Source organism: Sorghum bicolor, chromosome 1, assembly GCF_000003195.3.
Source record: "Sorghum bicolor cultivar BTx623 chromosome 1, Sorghum_bicolor_NCBIv3, whole genome shotgun sequence".
Taxonomy (NCBI): Eukaryota; Viridiplantae; Streptophyta; class Magnoliopsida; order Poales; family Poaceae; genus Sorghum; species Sorghum bicolor.
In genome coordinates this window covers 69,975,390-69,989,241 of record NC_012870.2, presented here as the reverse complement: position 1 = coordinate 69,989,241, position 13,852 = coordinate 69,975,390, and the positions used below count along the sequence as shown (strand labels likewise).

The 13,852-nt window shown below is 43.4% G+C and overlaps 1 pseudogene; it reads left to right on the top strand.

Moving 5' to 3' along the window:
* On the top strand, positions 9,181-12,626 carry LOC8084927 (annotated as a pseudogene).

The window sequence follows — 13,852 nt, the reverse complement described above, 5'->3', positions numbered from 1 at the left end:
ACGATGAGGTTTCTGATGTGTGACCTTGGGCAAGTAAAAGTCGTTGTGTGAATCTATGGTTTATGTAATAATAAAGTTCCGAAGCCTTTATGTATCAAATGCTTATGGTTTGTAAACTATGAACTTAAGTTTCAATCTATGTTATGTAACCTTTCCGCTTTTACTCTGATTTCTCTTATCTATGAAATGTTGTAATACTGTGATGCTTGATGAGGGAATTCCTGAAAAGATTGTTACGTGGATGATTCGGGTTTCCGAGGACACCCGACAGACTTCTTGAGTCATTTGGAACTCGTGCACGTCGATCAGAAGTCTTTGGGACAATGATGTATGCATGTGGGCCATTTAATTCAGGAGGTTCTGCCACACCCCCCCTCTAGCCATATTAGGACCTTTCAAGTGGTATCAGAGCCGTGGTCACCGTTTGTGAAGGCTTAACAACCTCGGTGCTCAAATTATGGCTCAAATAGTGTTCAACCATGTTGGGGGCAAACCACCGTTCTTTGATGGCACAAGTTCTTTTGACTATTGGAAGAGAAAGATGAAAATGTATCTTGGATCAATCAATGATAGAGTGTGGGAAGTCACCGAAAATGACTTTGTGATTCTTGATCCGGCTAACCCCACCGACAATGAGAGAGCAAACAAGCAATGCAATACAATGGCTCTCAACACAATCTATAATGGCATTGATTCAAAGGTATTTGAACAAGTCAAAGATCTTGAGAGAGCAAGTGAAGTGTGGACAAGGCTAGAAGAAACATATGAAGGCACTACAACGGTAAAAAGTGCCAAATTGTATATGCTCAAGGACAAGTTATCCAACTTCAAGATGAAGGATGATGAATCTATACCGGAGATGTTCTATAGGCTCCAAGTCATCATCAATGATCTCAAGGGCCTTGGTGAGAAAGTGAAGGATGAGGACTTCATTCACAAGTTCTTGATGTGCTTGCCCAAGAGGTTCAAGACATTGAGAACAATCATCTTTAGAGGTGGATTGACGGGTGTATCTCCCAATGAGGTGCTTGGAGATGTCATGACCGAAGATCAATACAATGACAATGATGATGATGAGGTCGTGAAGAAGGATGATGATGACAAGAAGAAGAGTGTAGCATTCAAAGCTAGCTCTTCATCCAAGAACAAGAACAAGGGCAAGGCCAAGAAGGAAGAATCAAGTGATGAGAAGTGCTCCAATGATGATAGTGATGATGAAGCACTAGCACTCTTCGTCCGCAAATTTGGCAAGATGATGAAGAAGAAGGGCTACCATACAAGAAAGAGAAGGGACAACTCCAAAAATAAGGAATATGTGAGGCTATGCTACAAGTGCAAAAGCCCCGATCATATTGTGGCGGATTGTCCATACAATAGTGATCATGATGAGCATGAGAAGAAGAACAAGAAGGAGAAGAAAGAAAAGAAAGAGAAGAAGATGGTCTTCAAGAAAAAGAAGAAGGGTGGATCCTATGTTGTGACATGGGATAGTGATGTCTCTTCGGATGATGATTCAAGTGATGATGACAAAGCATCCAAGAAGAAGGCACTTGCTAGCATTGCTATCAACAACAAGCCATCACTCTTCGACACTCCTTCATGCTTCATGGCCAAGGGCCACAAGGTACAATATGATGAGAGTGAAAGTGAAAGTGAACATGAACATGATAGTGATAGTGATGATGAAAATGAATTCACTAATGAACAACTCATGGACATGTTAGAACAAGCTGATTCACCTATTCAATCTAAAAATAAGAAGTGCAAAGAATTGGGCAAGAAGTTAAAAGCTCTTGAGCAATCCTTTGATGAGCTCAAAGCTAATCATGAGAGGCTAGTGGAAGCCCATGAGAAGCTTGGCAAGGCTCACACCAAGCTTGAGAAAGCTCACTCCTTGTTGTTAGAAGAGAACAAGGAAAAGGTTGTTGTATCATGTGATGTGGGCACAACATGTGACTTAATTAAAGAATCACCCAACCCACCTATTGTTGTTCCCACTAACTCTTCATGTAGGTCTTCATCCACCACCACTAACTCTACCTCTACTTCTAGTGTTGGTGTCACTTGTGATACATCACTAAAGGTTGAGAATGAGACTCTCAAGAGAGAGGTGGATGAGCTCACTCACGCCCTAGGCAAGGCCTATGGTGGTGAGGCCCGCTTGCTAAAGTGCTTGGGTAGCCAAAGTTTTTCTCTCAACAAAGAGGGATTAGGCTATACCCCCAAGAAGGGCAAGAAAGCCTTTACAACTCACAAGCCTAGCTTTGTGAAGAGCAATGGTCGGTATTGCAATAAATGCAAGCAAGTTGGGCACTTAGAGCTTAATTGCAATAAAATGAACAAGAACAAGAAAATTGCTAATGCACCTTACATTCCTTTTGATTCTTGTTATGTGCTTACCAAGGGTGAGAAGGGTGTGCATGCTAAGTTTGTTGGTACACCAATTGTGGGTCCAAAGAAGAAGGCCATTTGGGTACCAAAGAGCTTAGTCACTAACCTCCAAGGACCCAAGCAAGTATGGGTACCTAAGAAACATTGATTTGTTTTGTAGGTAAACTTTAAAGCCGGAGGAAGGCATTGGGTGCTTGATAGTGGGTGCACACAACACATGACCGGTGATGCAAGAATGTTCAATTCAATCAAATCAAATGATGACAATGGTGTTGATAGTATCACTTTTGGTGACAATGGCAAAGGCAAGGTCAAAGGGCTTGGTAAAATTGCTATATCCAATGACTTGAGCATTTCCAATGTGCTACTAGTAGAGAGCTTGAACTTCAACTTGCTATCCGTAGCTTAACTTTGTGATCTTGGTTTCAAATGCATATTTGGAGTTGATGATGTAGAGATCATAAGTGTAGATGGCTCTAACTTGATATTCAAAGGCTTTAGATACGAGAATCTATACTTGGTTTATTTCAATGCTAGTGAAGCTCAATTGTCAACATGCTTGCTCACCAAATCTAGCATGGGTTGGTTATGGCATAGAAGGCTTGGTCATGTTGGAATGAAACAATTAAACAAGTTAGTCAAGCATGATCTTGTTAGAGGCTTGAAAGATGTCACATTTGAGAAAGATAAGCTTTGTAGTGCATGTCAAGCCGGAAAGCAAGTTGGCAACACTCATCCCAAGAAGAGCATCATGAGTACATGCAAGGCATTTGAGTTGTTGCACATGGACCTGTTTGGACCAACCACATATACAAGCATTGGTGGAAATAAATATGGATTTGTGATAGTGGATGATTTCACAAGATATACATGGGTATTCTTTCTTAGTGACAAGAGTGATGCTTTTGCAACCTTCAAATCATTTGTCAAGAGAATACACAATGAGTTTGAAACAACCATCAAGAAAGTGAGAAGTGACAATGGAAGTGAATTCAAGAATACAAGAGTTGATGAGCTTTGTGATGAATTTGGCATTAGGCATCAATTCTCGGCCAAGTATACTCCACAATCAAATGGTCTTGTTGAGAGGAAGAATAGAACCTTGATTGACATGGCAAGATCAATGTTGAGTGAGTACAATGTGAGTCATTCTTTTTGGGCCGAAGCAATCAACACGGCTTGCTACTATAGCAACCGACTCTATTGTCACCCAATGATGGAGAAGACTCCATATGAGCTCTTAAATGGAAGAAAGCCCAACATTGCATACTTTCGGATTTTTGGTTGCAAATGCTACATATTGAAGAAAGGCACTAGATTGAGTAAATTTGAAAAGAAATGTGATGAAGGATTCTTGCTTGGTTACTCAACTACTAGCAAAGCTTATAGAGTTTGGAATTTGGCTAGTGGTACTCTTGAGGAGGTGCATGATGTTGAGTTTGATGAAACCAATGGCTCTCAAGAGGAAGAAGAGAATCTAGATGATGTGAGAGGCACTCAATTGGCCGATGCAATGAAGAATATGGATATTGGTGATTTAAGGCCAAGAGAGGTGATTGATGTTGAAGATGACAAAGATCAAGTGCTTCCTACCTCTAATGTGCAAGCTAGTGGTTCTCATGATCAAAATCAAGCTAGTACAAGTGGTACTCAAGTGCAAGATCAACAAGCTAGTACATCATCTCATGATAAACCAAGTACAAGTAATCAAGTGCAAATACTTCAACCAACAAATATTGCAAGAGATCATCCATTGGATCACATCATTGGTGATATTCAAAGAGGAGTGCAAACTAGATCAAGATTAGCATCATTTTGTGAGCATTTCTCCTTTGTGTCTCACATTGAGCCAAAGAAGATTGATGAAGCATTGAGAGATGTTGATTGGGTCAATGCTATGCATGAAGAGCTTAACAATTTCAAGAGAAATCAAGTATGGGAGTTAGTTGAGAGGCCTAATGATCATAATGTTATTGGTACTAAATGGGTCTTTCGCAACAAGCAAGATCAAGATGGGATAGTTGTAAGGAACAAAGCAAGATTGGTAGCACAAGGCTATACTCAAGTTGAAGGTCTTGACTTTGGTGAAACATATGCCCCGGTTGCAAGATTGGAAGCAATTAGGATCTTGTTGGCCTATGCTTGTCCTCATAACATCAAGTTATATCAAATGGATGTGAAAAGTGCATTTCTCAATGGCTATATAAATGAAGAAGTTTATGTTGAGCAACCTCCCGGTTTTGAAGATGACAAGAAACCCAACCATGTTTACAAGCTAAGAAAGGCATTGTATGGTTTGAAGCAAGCACCTAGAGCATGGTATGAGAGATTGAGAGATTTCTTACTCTCTAAAGGTTTCAAGATGGGCAAGGTTGACACCACTCTCTTCACCAAGAAGATTAGCAAAGACTTATTTGTGTTGCAAATCTATGTTGATGATATCATATTTGGATCAACCAATCAAGAATTTTGTGAGGAGTTTGGCAACATGATGGCTAATGAGTTGAGATGTCAATGATTGGAGAGCTTAGTTACTTCCTTGGTCTTCAAATCAAGCAATTGAAGAATGGCACATTTGTGAGTCAAGGCAAGTACATAAAAGACATGCTCAAGAAGTTTGGTATGGATGATGCGAAATCAATTAGCACTCCAATGGGAACAAATGGAAGCCTAGATAATGATACAAGTGGAAACATGGTGGATCAAAAGTTATATCGGTCTATGATTGGAAGCCTACTCTATGTGACCGCATCAAGACCGGATGTCATGTTTAGTGTATGCATGTGTGCAAGATTCCAAGCCTCACCAAGAGAAAGTCATTTGAAGGCAACAAAGAGAATATTAAGGTACTTGAAGCATACACAAAATGTTGGTTTGTGGTATCCCAAAGGTGCAAAGTTTGAGCTTGTCGGATATTCCGATTCGGACTATGCGGGATGCAAAGTTGAAAGAAGAAGCACATCGGGCACATGTCAACTATTGGGAAGATCACTTGTCTCATGGTCATCCAAGAAACAAAATAGTGTTGCACTATCAACCGCCGAAGCGGAGTACATTGCAGCCGGTAGTTGTTGTGCACAAATTCTATGGATGAAGGCAACATTGAAGGACTTTGGAATCAATTTCAAACAAGTGCCATTGCTATGTGACAATGAAAGTGTCGTGAAGCTCACCAACAATCCGGTTCAACACTCAAGAACAAAGCATATAGATGTCCGCCATCATTTCATAAGAGATCACCAACAAAAAGGGGACATTTGCATTGAGAGTATAGGCACCGATGATAAACTTGCCGATATATTCACCAAGCCACTTGATGAGAAGAGGTTTTGCAAGCTAAGAAATGAATTGAACATACTTGACTTTTCAAATATGTGTTGATGCACCCCCACTATATGGCATGCCTCTCCTTCGAGCAAAGCAAGGTAAAATTGTTTGACATGTCATTCATCTTATGCTAAGGACTTGCTTAGTGCATCTAGTCATTCCTTACATGTCTTAGGATCATTCATGAAAATCAAATGAATTTGATGCTTATATGGTACCACTATTGCCTCTATGCTTGATTTGATCTAGTGGTAGCATATGACATGTTTGTGGGCTTGCAATCCTAGTGTTTGATCTAGAATATGAGCTATAAGTGTTTAACTCAACATGGTACAAGATAACCCTTATTTGGAGGTGTGAAGAAGCTTGTCCTTGGATCAAACTGAGTTAAATATCTTAGGCAAGTAATCTAGATTGGACCAAAATGGTAAAATGATCTCACTTCACATGGTTTCACACTAACCTATCTAAAATTTGAGCTCACCTTTTGTGGTCATTGATGACAAAGGGGGAGAAAATTTCCCAAAGATTTAAGATAGGGGAGTAACATGATAAAAGAAGGGGATAAAATAAAATTTGAAGCACACAAGTAGGGGGAGCAAGCTCATAAACTTGTTTGTTGCATTTGAATGTGCATAACATATGGTTGCTTGCATTTGCATTAGCTTTAAAAGCTTTCTCTCTGATACCTTGCTTGTGTGGTGTTTGCTAGTTGTAAATTTGATTGATGAAATAAAAAACTAGCATGCATAGGTAGTGTAACTAGACCTTTAATTGTTTCACAAGTGGTACTAGAACCTTGTTTATAATGTTGATCTCACGAGGTGTTCTAGTTTTGTGAATGGCTAGTTACTAATGGTGCTAAGGATGGTGTATATTGGCAACTCCGATTGGTATCACGCTTCAAAGGTCCATTCTTTACACCTTAGCATCATTTGGTAGAAATTGACTCCTATATTTCCTATTCAAGCATATGTGCAAGCTTTCAAATCCAAACTCTTAGCACATATGTAGGGGGAGCAATTGCTACCAATTTTGGTTTATGAAACTTGTCCATAATCTTTGCACATGGTAAAATGCTTGGGCAAGCAACATGAATCCAAGAAAATTTTATTGAAAATCTTTGTAAAAAGGGTTGTCATCAATTACCAAAAAGGGGGAGATTGAAAGCCCTAGTTTGGTTTTGGATAATTGATGAAACCCTAGTACTAACCTCTATACTAAGTGTGTGTAGACTTAATGAGGTTGGTACATGCCAAGTGATGGAGCAAGTGATGATCATGGTGATGATGGTGATGACCACAAGATAATCAAGTGCTCAACTTGGAAAAGAAGAAAGAGAAAAACAAAACCCTATGGAGATCAAGGCAAAGGTATTGCTTAGGGTTTTGGTTTTGGTGATCAAGACACCATAGAGGGTGTGATCACATTTAGGATAGATAGCCGTACTATTAAGAGGGGTAATCTCGTTGTGAAAACGGTTGTCTAAGTGCCACTAGGTGATTGGATTCCTTGCATGTGCATTAGGACCTAGTGAGCTAACTAAGTAACCCTTGAAAAATGTTTTGAAATATGCTAACACACGTGCACAAGTGTGGAGACACTTTGGTGTTGGCACATGGAAGTGAGGGAAGAAGCTGAGTTCTTTGTGTGCAGCGCGTTCAGGCCGGATGCGTCCGGTATGAGGTCGGACGCGTCCGAGTTGAGGCAGCGGACGCGGAAACAGTTTTCGCGTAGAGTCCGGTGTGCCTCGTCCGGTGAGTTCGTTTCTAGGTGAAACTCTCTGAGTTTGCATCCGGTGCACACCGGACGCGTCCGAGTTGGCGTCCGGTGCAAACTCCTCTTATAGAGCTCTCTGGGTGTGAGTCCGGTGCACACCGGACCGTCCGGTGTGTGCGTCCGGTGTGGCGACCGGTGTTGACTCAAGTTTTGCGACGCTCTCTGAGTTTGCGTCCGGTGAGGTCGGACGCGTCCGGTTTTTCAAAAGTGAGCGTCCGGTGCCTTGTCAGTGTCAGAGGCAACGACTACTTTTCTAACGGTTAGGAGCACCGGACGCTGGTCTGGTCAATACCGGACGCGTCCGGTGTGAACTAGGACGCGTCCGGTGTGAACGCAGACTGTGGGATAAACTGCCAACGGCTAGTTGAAGGTTGGGACTTCTATAAATAGGCCTTGGCCGGTTCTTGCTCACTCTCTTGACTCTCTAACTTGTTGATACACCTTGTGAGCATACTCCCACACTTCCCACTCACCTTGTTCAAGATTTGTTCATCCAAAGTGAGATTGGGAGAGATCCTAGTTGTATTTGCTTAGAGTTTGAGCATCTAGTGGCACTAGTGATCGTTGAGCAGCGGGTTTGCTTGTTACTCTTGGTGGTTGCCGCCACCTAGACGGCTTGGAGCTGCGGAGGAGCTTTGGCACGAGTTGGTGATTGTTCGTGGCCATCTCCCGGTGTTTGTGAGAGGTTTGTGCCTACCTCGGCGGAGTGCCAAAGGCAACATTAGTGGATTGCTCGTGTCATTGAGCTACCTCACTTGTGGGTAGGTTCTTGTGGTGTCGTAGTGAGGACGAGGTTCGTGCTACACCTCTTAGCCACCGAACCACCAAGTGTTGGTCGACACAACGGGGACGTAGCGTGCCGGTAAGCACGTGAACCTCGGGAGAAAAATTGCTTGTCTCCATTGTGTTTGTTCATTGGATTTCTCCCGGTGATTGGACTTCATTTTATTGATTGGTTCTTCCCCTCTACGCGGTGGTATAAAGATCAAACCTTCTCTCTTACATTCCCGCAAACTAGAGTAGCTTACTTACTTGTATAGAAACTTTAGGTAGCTCTCTAGTGTAAGTAGTGACATAGCTCTTGTGTGCCTAGTGATCTTAACATCTAGAATTGTTGGATAGGTGGCTTGCAAACACCCCTTTAAAGCTAGAGCAAAAAGCTTCGCTTTGTTATTTACTAACCTCTTGCTCTAGTGAGTTTGTAGAATTTTTAAATAGGCTATTCACCCCCCCTCTAGCCATATTAGGACCTTTCAAATGGTAGAATAGTTATCTTGTAGTCCTAATTTTTAGTTCATAAGGTGGCTGTTTTATGAAACAACAACCTCATTGTCTCTCTCCTCTCTCTTTCCTCTATATTTATTAACAAAAATCCTTGACGGTCTACGAGAAAACTGACGTGTAGCAATATAGGGTAAACAAATTCATCCATACCCATACTTCTAATCTAATGGGGGTACTAAAAATCCTATTGGGTTTTTGGGTCACGCCTATCCACCTCTACCATCTACACCTAATTGGTTGCCGTCCCTAGCTAGCTAGTATTAGATGGTATTTTTTTAAAGAAAGAAATCCCGGAGAGAACGGTTGCCGCCCTAGCACGCACACCACCATCGAAGCAGATCCATGTAATCGAAGTAGTACTTTCTAGTTTCTATACTTTCCTCGCCTCTGCCTGTTGAGATGGCGGCCTCGGGACCGGCGATCGGCATCGACCTCGGGACGACCTACTCATGGGTGGCGATATTTGGCAGCACGACCGCGGCGAGGTCATCGCCAACGAGCAGGGCAACCGCCTCACGCCGTCTTGCGTGGCGTTCACCAACGCCGAGAGGCTCGTCGGCGAGGCGGCGGTGAACCAGGCCGCCTTGAACCCTACCAACACCATCTTCGGTGAGACTATACACGAGAGCTTATACAACTTGTTATTTCCTTCAATCGTCAAGCGTGTGGACTCGCTGATCTGCGTCACAGATTTATCAACTGTGGATCTCATGTGCATACGTGTAGCTAGATTGAGTGCAGTGCAATGCTGCACTGTTTGGAAATATATAGGAACCATATAAAGTTTTTCGTTCCATCATCTCTGCTGCAATGTTTTTTATTCAAGCACAAGCAGGCGCAAATAGCTCGCTCATATCCTTGCATGAAACTTGCCTCTTAAATTTCTCTACCTGCATGTTTGATTTAAGAGGAATGCAAAAAATCTTATAAACAATACCGGTTTGATTTGCTATACACGAGAAACTTGCCAAATGGAATGCAAAATGCAAAATACCAATTATTTTGGAATAATAAAATCTGAAATACTAAAATTTTTAGGGTTGTGTTTAGTTCCATCTAAAATGCTAAAATTTTCTGGGTTAGATGGGGTTGTGAAGGTTCTTTTTGGGTTTTTTGGCCTCTTGATGCTAAAATCCGGCTAGAATACAAAATAGCAAATATTTTGCCAAAAAAATTTAAATGGCGTTTAGTTTTATTATGTAAAATGATGGGCCAAAATCTAAATTTTTTTGACTCAAACGGAGAACTAAACATGCCCATATATTTCTGACATAATTTAACTTGATTCCTCATGATGTGTGCACACCTTTCTTTCTTTTTTTTTCTCGAATACGCAAGAGGATTGCGTATCATTATATTAGAAGGAAAAGGAAATTCGAACAATACAAAACGAGTTCACCTGCCGTAGCAGGAAATGAAAGAAAAACACGGCAGACTGAAACCATCCTCGGTGGATAGCGATGCTACCCTCCCGAGCCAAGAACTCCTAAATTTCTTGCGCCCGTGCTCATCCATTGTTCGGCGTCCGCTTTGATCACAGCCAGTAGCTCGAGTACGGTGAGTGTGGTCGCCCGAAAGCAACGCGCGTTCCGCTCCTTCCATATATGCCAAGAGACGAGGGCGAACAGCGAGTCTGCGCCCTTCCTCGCCGGTCCATGCCACAGGGCCCGGATGCGCCTCCACCATGCGACGACTGTCTGCTGCGTCGGTGGCAATTGTTTACCCAGACCGGACAGGATGAGGAACCATACCTCTCTAGTGAAAGGGCAGTTCGTCAGTATGTGATCGATGGCTGGTCACCTTTCTTTCAAAACAACTCACTGAATTCTTGCATGCAAAGTGGAGCAAGCACATGCCAAGGATAAAACATGACAATTGAGATAATGTAACCTTCATGGACGATAAGATCTAAAAAAATTAATCTGAGGTCTCGGCATTAATTCTTTTGAAGAGTTTGGTATTAGTGAGTGGTTATAGTGCGTCGGTCCACTTGGTTCCTGATCAAAACGGCACCAACTCCTCCACAACCTTAGAGGAGCGAGGTTTGGTGGAAATTCATAGTAAATCAAGAAAATTACAGTCTATTGGTAGGGCCAAACCTAATATCTCGTGTATAGCAAATCAAACCGGTGTTGTTTATAAGATTTTTTTCGAACGCATTGTACGAGATGCAGCTTAAAGCCTTAGACAACTGCTGCTGCTATGCTATTTGTGCTTCACTCTACTGACTACAACGCTAAATTTTCACAGAAGTGAAGCGACTGATCGGCCGCCGATTCAGCGACGAATCTGTACAAGAAGATGCCAAGTTGTGGCCTTTCAAAGTCATCGCAGGCCGTGACGAACGGCCAATGATCGTGGTGCAACATAAAGGCAAGGAGAAGCATTTCATGCCCGAGGAGATCTCCTCCATGGTGCTCGGTAAGATGAGAGACACAGCCGAGGTATATCTCGGTCAAACGATCAAGAACGCTGTCATCACCGTGCCTCTACTTCAACAACTCCCAGCGCCAAGCTACCATTGACGCCGGTGCCATTGCCGGCCTAAACGTCATGCGCATCATCAATGAGCCAACTGCCGCCGCCCTCGCATATGGTCTTGAGAAGATGCCTGTCACTGTCAGCAACAAACGAGCATACGGTCGTCATGAGAAGATGCCTGTCAGCAACAAACGAAGGACAGTGCTCGTCTTTGATCTTGGTGGAGGTACCTTTGATGTCTCCCTCCTCAACATCGATCCAGGAACCAAAAAGGATAAGGGTCTCTTCGAGGTGGTGGCCATCGCCGGCGACACTCACCATGGCGGGGCTGATTTCGACAACGAGCTTGTGAAATACTCTCTCCAGGAGTTCACACGCAGACACGGCAAGATGGACATCCATAACAACCAGAAGGCGCTCCGCCGGCTGAGGACTGCCTGCGAAAGAGCAAAGAGGATGCTATCTTCCACCGCACAGACCACCATTGAGGTCGACTCGCTCCATGACGGCATTGACTTCAGCACAACCATCACCAGATCTCGATTCGAGGAGCTCAACAAGGATCTTTTCAGCAAGTGCATGAAGGCTCTGAACAAGTGCTTGTGCGATGCCAAGATGGACAAGAGCAGCGTCCACGACGTCGTCCTGGTGGGCGGCTCGACCCGCATCCCCAAGGTGCAGAACATGCTCCGGGAGTTCTTTTGCGGGAAGGAGCTTCGCCGGAACATCAACCCTGATGAAGCTGTTGCGTACGGCGCCGCCATCCAGGCCTCCATTCTCAGCGGCGAGACCGACGACAAGGGGTTGGTTATGCCGCTTCTGCACGACGTCACGCCACTCTCGCTTGGGATTGAGACTAATTATAATTTTACAATGGGAGTGGTGATCCCGAGGAACACTGCGATCCCTATCAAGAAGACGTCGCCTTTCACCACCCTCTACGACAAGCAGACTAGTGTTTCCTTTCGAGTGTACGAGGGTGAGAGCGCGAGCACCAAGGACAACAACCTGCTCGGCGAGTTCGTGCTCACCGATGTACCCCCGGCAGCGCAGGGTGTACCTATGTTTGATGTCACCTTCGATATCGACGCAAACGGCGTCATGAAGGTGTCCGCGGTGGACAGGGACACTGGGCGGAAGAGCGGCATCACCATCGTTAACCACGGCGGACGAATGCCCAAGGAGGAAATCGCTCGCTTGGTGCCGATTGAGATTTGAAGGTGCGGGGTCAAATCAAGTAGCGTAGCTAGCTGTTATTGCAATGGGTTCCGAATACTGCTGTCACCTACTCACCGTACGTATCACGTGGTGACATTTGGCTTGGCATGTGTATGGCCATATATAGTAGGGTTTATCTTTGTTTTTTTTTTCTGGAACCACGGTGACCTTGTCGTAATAATGTTATATATGTAGGGATGAAAACGGATCGGATATGGACGGATATCACTGATATCATATTTGTTTTCATATTTTTGGTCGGATTCGAATACGGATAATGTCAACAATATCGGATAAGATACGATTGAATGTCGACATCATAAATATACGATTTAAGTATTCGGATACGGATACGATATCGGTTATTAAAAATTCGGACTCGAATACGGATAGATTTTAACCCCTCTAAACGAATTCGGTCTCAAATACGGTCGGAAAATATACGCACCATTTTCATCTCTATATATATCTATGGGATGTACGTTTTGCATCTGTCTAGCTGATTTTTAGCTAGCACCAAGTAGATTAACTAGTGCTCCATTTGAGCTAAGCTGCTCAAGGAATCGTCTTTCTTATGATGGTTAGGTGAGCATCTTCAACAGTTTTTCAAAATTTACTTGGCAAATATCATGATTTGACAACTCTTTAAAATATATGGCAAGTGAAAAAATAGACTCTCTCCAATAGTTTGTCATTTTAATTTGGTAAAATAAAAAAGTAGACCCACAACCTATATTATCTGGATTTATATTTCATTCATCAGTTTGTAGTAGAATAAATATCCACTATGTTTATTTTTTTTGTGAAAACTTTTATTGCATTCACAAACAGAAAAACAAAGAGCATCTGCACTCAAGACCTGGCATCCATATTCCATCGGCATGACCCTAGCAGACGAACCCGAGCAAGTGACAGGACATGGCCCTAGCAGACAAGACGTGACAGGAGCAACAACACGGCAGCGTGATCTGAAGCAGCACAGTGGACTGCCGCGGCTGAGCACTCTCCGGTCGCATCCAACAGCAATTGAAGAAGAGCAGGACCACGCTGGCCACCAACAGCGATGCCAAGTGCGATGCGCGCGCGTAAAGATGCGCGTGCGGAGGGGAGAAATAGCAAGTTGCTAAAAATAAGAACCTCATTGGCAAACGGTTGGAGATGAAATTTTTTTATTTTACTAAATTTTTAAGGATAGCAATCTCACTTAGCAAACTGGAGACCGGAGATGTTGGAGATGCTCTTAGGAGGGCACGCACCAAATTTCTTTATGTGGACTGCTCACACATTGCTTCTTTATGTGCCGCCATCCGCGGTCGGACCGTCGCCGTTCTGCCCCTCGCGGCCTCGCCCCCTCCGCTCTGCGCTGCGTGGC